The following is a 6,082-nucleotide window of genomic DNA, read 5'->3' as shown; positions in this document are numbered from 1 at the left end:
TGAAGCTTTTTATTATATTCCCATCTTATCTCTTTAATAACATGATCTCTGATAACATCTCTTATTATTAATACTGATAATTTAGGGGTTTTTCTCTCTTTTTCCTTGATTATTCTTGGTACAGATCTATCAATTTTATTAACCTTCTTGAAAACAAATATTTGTCTTTACTGGTTTTCTCTATTGTTTATTTTCTGTTTTATTGATTTTTTTATCTTTATTATCTTCCATTTTTATTGGTTTACATTGCTCTTTTTGTTCTTGCTTCTTACAGTGGGAGTCAGATCACTAATTTAAAACCTTCCTTCTTGTTGATTAATATAAGCATCTGAAGCTCTGTAGTTCCTCTTTCCCCCACTCTTGGAGTATCTCACATATTTTGATACGTTGTGTTTTTATTATCATTCAGTTCAAAATATTTTATATTTTCTCTTTTGAATCCTTTTTTAACCCATAAATTATTTAGACTTGTGCTGCTTAATTTCACATATTTGGGTATTTTCTACATGTCTTATTGTTATTGATAAATAACAAATTCAATTCCATTGTGATCAGAGAATATTTTCAGTGATTTCAATCCTTCAATATTTATTGAGCTTTTTTTTTAATGTCTCAGTATACGCTCTACTACAGTAAAGGTTCTACGTGTTCTGGAAAAGAACATATACTCAGAAGTTTTTAGGTGTAATGTTCAATAGGTGTATATTAGATCGTTGTGGTTGTTATTTGTATTGTTCAAATCTTATATATCCTTATTGATTTTTGTTCACTTATTTCATCGATTGCTGATAGAAAGTGTTTAAAATCTCCACCCATGATTATGATTTATTTCTCCCTTGTTTCTATCACTCTTTCCATCACAATTTTTTTTCTCAAAGACAGTATTATCTTTATTAAAACACGGGTAGACCTAGCAGCACTTGCAAGAGTTCGTAAAAGGCACTGCACATTGTCAACTGATAGTGTAAATGAGGCAGGACCCCAGCCCAGCTGGTTGTTGGCTCTGCATCACATTTCCTCACAACCACGTGTTCCACTTAGTAAGACACAACCCACAACACCCAAAGGGGGAACAACAGCAGCAGTGGCACCCCTCAACTCAAGCCTTTGTCATATCTGTGAATAGTCAGTCAAGTCAAGTATCACATGCCTTAGAAGCATCTGGAACACTCATTGATGTTCTGCAGGTGGCTGGTGTACATAACCCACTTATTTAAAAAATCTAAGCATTCTACAAAAAACACTTCTTGTCCAATGGCCTCCACAGAAATACTTCCACTGTGGAAGAGACACACTCCATTTAAATATCTGTAATAGCTAATGCACACCTCTGCTGCAGTGAACAGAAGGGGATTTTGAGCAGGCATTTCCACACAACTGTCTTTGGTGGAGAATGCCGGTGTGGTCACACTGTTCTCAGCCCACTGCCCTGCTTCTTACTGATCTGTGAGTGGGGTGAGGACCCCAGTAGCAGGAGAAGAAATCCTATTTTGTTCAGACAATATAGCTTTCTTCGCTTGGGCTTTGTCCGGCAAATCCAAGCTGTTTATATGGGTCTGTGTGTTGTGTGCATCTTCAGTAGGAACCCCCCTGAACTGCTTCAGTTTTGAGCTCCCTGTCTCCCTTAAAGTCATGGTAAACAGAACCATCCACTTGACTCAGTTCTATATATCACACCACTGTTGAAAAGGTGTTTTAAATATTTTCTTGTGTTGCCATATATCTATCAAAGAAATCCTGTGCCAAGTAAAATGTCTCCCTGTGAAATTTACAGACTTCCCACACCTCCATTGACCAGTCCATAAAAAGTGCTCGCGTTTTAGGCTGCAGAAGAGGGTGTCGCTACATAAAATTATTATTACCCCTTAAGTAAGTCTTCTTGTTTAACCTGATTTTTCAAACGTCCTCTCTGTTTTGCCCAGTTCAGTACAGGCAGTGCTAAGGCTCTGGATGACGAAAAACTCCGAGGCTCAAATTTAGAATTCGTGTACGCCAGCTCATCTTCTTGTCAGGTGTGGGGATCAAGGAGCCGGGGTTTGCACAGACTGTATTATTGTCCCAAGGCTGACTGCCACGCTGGCTTCTCACAGTCCCATCAATTTTGGCAATTTCTTAAAAAAAAAAAAAAAAAAATAGGTCACGTTGCCTTCCTTTCCCTGGATCGGGGCCTTCTTTGCCAATGCCCCATTCCTTCACGTCCCACTCCCTCCTCTCCATCAGGAAAGCGCAGAGTTCTGGCTCCACCTCAAGCTCGAAGCAGTCTGCGCGGCAGGCAGGCGCGAGCCACGGCCTGGGCAGGTGGCCTGCGGGAGGCCGGAGGCGGTGGCTGGCTGAGTGCTCTGAGTGGTGGGATCCGTGCCTCCCCTAGGCCACGCTGGCGTCAGATCCCGCTTCTCCTGCTCCCGGACATTTAAATCCTTGTCCACGGAACTTACTTGAGCCAGCCCTTGCTCCACAGCCCCACGGAGGCCCCGTCCCGCCCCGCCATGGCTCTGAGCCCCTAAGCGACCACATCATAAATTTTGGTGCACTGACATTTAGGATTTTTATGAAGTTATGATCTGATTATTTTATCATTACTAAATATTCCACTTACTATTCCCAATTTTCAGTCCTTATGTTTCTGAGTTTACAACTTGTATTATTTCTGTTCATTCTGCGTTTCTTAGATCAACTGACAACAAATCCCCTAAGTTTCGTTTACCAGAAAAATGTCTTTTATTACACTTTTTTTTTTTTTTTTTTTTTTTGGACCGGTAAGGGGATTACAACCTTCCACAAGGTGTGGTCTGCACCACGCTGAGCCAGTGAGCGCACCCTCCATCCCCATATAGGATCCGAACCCGTGGCCTCCGCGCTACCAGCGTGCACTCTCCTGAGTGAGCCATGGGCCGGTCCTACACCTTTATTTGTACAAGATATTTTTGCTGGGTGTATTCTCAGTTGATTTGGTTGTTGTTTTTTTTATTTGTTTGTTTGTTTGTTTGTTTGTTTGTTTTTATATTTTCTCAGCACTATAAAGATGCCATTCGCTCCATTATCTTCTAGCTTACATTTCTGAGAAATTCCCTGCCATTCTCCTCCCTTTTCCCCTGTAAGTTCTGTGTAATTTTTCATGGCTGCTTTTAGGATTTTCTCTTTATCTTTTTGGTTTTTAGCAGTTCGATTATGACATGCCATGGTGTAGTTTTCTTTGTATTTATTCTGCTCGAGATTCACTAGGATTGTTTAATTTGTGAATTGATATTTTTCATGAACTTTGGGGAAAATTTGGCCATTATTTCCAAAAATATTATTTCTGCCCCAGTCCAATTATTATAACACAACTCATAGGAACTGAATTCAGATTTTCAAATATTTTCAGTCTTTTTTCTCTGTTTTATTTTGGATAATATCTATTGACCTTTCTTCATTACTGAATCTGTCTTCTGCAGTATTTGCTCTTCTGTTAAGGCCATGCAATATGTTTGCTTTTCAGAATTCATTCTTTGAATTATTTTAAATTTCTATTTATTTTATGAGATTCTCCTTATGCCCCCTTATTTGTTTCACCTTTTACTTATAAATTTTCGAATACATTTATCTATTTTTTAAATTATTTTATTTTATCAATGTACAGTGTGGTTGATTATTGTGGCCCATTACCGAAACTTCCCTCTCCCCTCTCTCTCCCCCTCCCTTTCAACAACCTCATATATGTTCTCTTGTCTAACAACTTAAAGGAATTCTGATTGTTCTTCCCTCCTCCCCCCACAGTTTATTTGTGTATTTATTTATTTTTAGCTCCCACAAATAAGTGAGAACATGTGATATTTCTCTTTCTGTGCCTGACTCGTTTCACTTAGTATAATTCTCTCTAGGTCCATCCACGTTGCTGCAAATGGCAGTATTTCATTCTTTTTTATAGCAGAGTAATGTTCCATTCTGTAGATATACCACATTTTCCGTATCTACTGGTCTGATGATGGACATTTGAGCCAGTTCCAACTCTTAGCTATTGTGAATAGTGCTGCAATGAACATTGGAAAACAGGTATTCCTTCGACTTGATGATTTCCATTCCTCTGGGTATATTCCCAGCAGTGGGATAGCTGGGTCATATGTTAGATCTAATCTGAAATTGTCTGAGGAACCTCCATACCATTTTCCATAAAGGCTGCACCTTTTGCAGTCCCACCAAGAGTGTATGAGAGTTCCTTTTTCTCTGCAACCTCACCAACATTTATCATTCACAGTCTTTTGTATACTAACCATACTAACTGGGGTGAGATGATATCTCAGCGTGGTTTTGATTTGCATTTCCCGAATGCTGAGTGATGTTGAGCATTTTTTCATGTGTCTGTTGGCCATTTGTATATCTTCCTTTGAGAAATGCCTATTTAGTTCTTTTGCCCATTTTTTAATTGGGTTACTTCTTCTTTTGTTGCAAAGTTGTTTCAGTTCCTTGTATATTAGTCCTTTGTCAGATGTATATTTTGCAAATATTTTCTCCCACTCTGTTGGTTGTCTTTTAACTCTGTTAGTTGTTTCTTTTGCTGTGCAGAAGCTTTTTAGTTTGATATAATCCCATTTGTTTATTTTTCCTTTGGTTGCCCGTGCTTTGGGGTTTGTATTCATAAAGTCTGTGCCCAGTCCCACTTCCTGGAGAGTTTCTCTTTTGTTTTCTTTAAGAAGTTTTGTCGTTTCAGAGTGTATATTTAATTCTTTAATCCATTTCGAGTTGATTTTGCTATATGGTGAGGGGTACAGGTCTAGTATCATTATCCTGCATATGGACATCCAGTTATCCCAGCACCATTTGTGAAGAGGCAGTCTCTTCCCCAGTGTATAGGCTTGGTGCCTTTGTCAAAGATCAGATGACTGTAGGTGTGTGGGTTGATTTGTGAATTCTCTATTCTATTCCATTGATCAGCGTGTCTGTTTTTATTCCAGTATCATGCTCTTTTGGTTATTATACCTTTATAGTATAGTTTAAAGTCAGGTAGTGTTATGTCTCCAGCTTTATTATTATTATTTTTTTTGCTCAGCATTGCTTTGGCTATGCGTGGTCTTTTGTTATTCCATACAAATGTCTGGATAGTTTTTTTTCCCATTTCTGAGAAAAATGTAATTGGAATTTTGATGGGGATTGCATTGAATTTGTAGATCACTTTGGGTAGTATGGACATTTTTACAATGTTGATTCTTCCAATCCAAGAACATAGGATATCTTTCCATCTTCTTGAGTCCTCTTTAATTTCTCTCAACAGTGGTTCGTATTTCTCATAATGGAGATTTTTCACATCCTTGGTTAACTCAATTCCTAAGTATTTTATTTTATTTGGTGGCTATTGCAAATGGGCTAGCTTTCTTGATTTCTCTTTCTGCTTGTTCACTATTGGAGATTAGAAATGCTACTGATTTTTGTGGGTTGATTTTGTATCCTGCAAATTTGCTGAAATCACTTATCAACTCCAAGAGTCTTTTTTTGTAGAGGCTTTAGGCTGTTCAATATATAGGATCATGTCATCTGCAAACAGGGACAGTTTGACTTCATCTTTTCCAGTCTGGATGCCCTTTATTTCCTTCTCTTCTCTGATTGCTCTGGCTAGTACTTCCAATACTATGTTGAATATGAGTGGTGAGAATGGGCATCCTTGTCTAGTTCCTGGGATAATATTGGCAGCATGTTTATCATATATGGCTTTAATTATGCTGAGATACTTGCCAGCTATACCTAACTTGTAAAGAGTCTTTATCATGAACGAGTGTTGAATTTTGTCAAATGCTTTTTCAGCATCTATAGAGATAATCATATGGTCCTTGTGTTTGATTTTATTTACATGGTGTATCACATTTATTGATTTGCGTATGTTGAACCAACCTTGCATCCCTGGGATGATCCCACTTGATCATGGCATAAAATTTTGGGTATGTGTTGCTGTATTCTGTTAGCTAGTATTTTATTGAGGATTTTTGCGTCTATATTCATCAAGGATATTGGCCTGTAGATTTTTATTTTTGATGCATCTTTGTCTGGTTTTGGTATCAGGGTGATATTTGCTTCATAGAATGAGTTTGGGAGGATTGCCTCTGTTTCAATC

The sequence above is a fragment of the Cynocephalus volans genome, chromosome 8 (genome assembly GCF_027409185.1).
Source record: "Cynocephalus volans isolate mCynVol1 chromosome 8, mCynVol1.pri, whole genome shotgun sequence".
NCBI classification, from domain to species: Eukaryota; Metazoa; Chordata; class Mammalia; order Dermoptera; family Cynocephalidae; genus Cynocephalus; species Cynocephalus volans.
The sequence above is the reverse complement of the archived record's forward strand: the minus strand, read 5'-3'. Positions refer to the sequence as shown.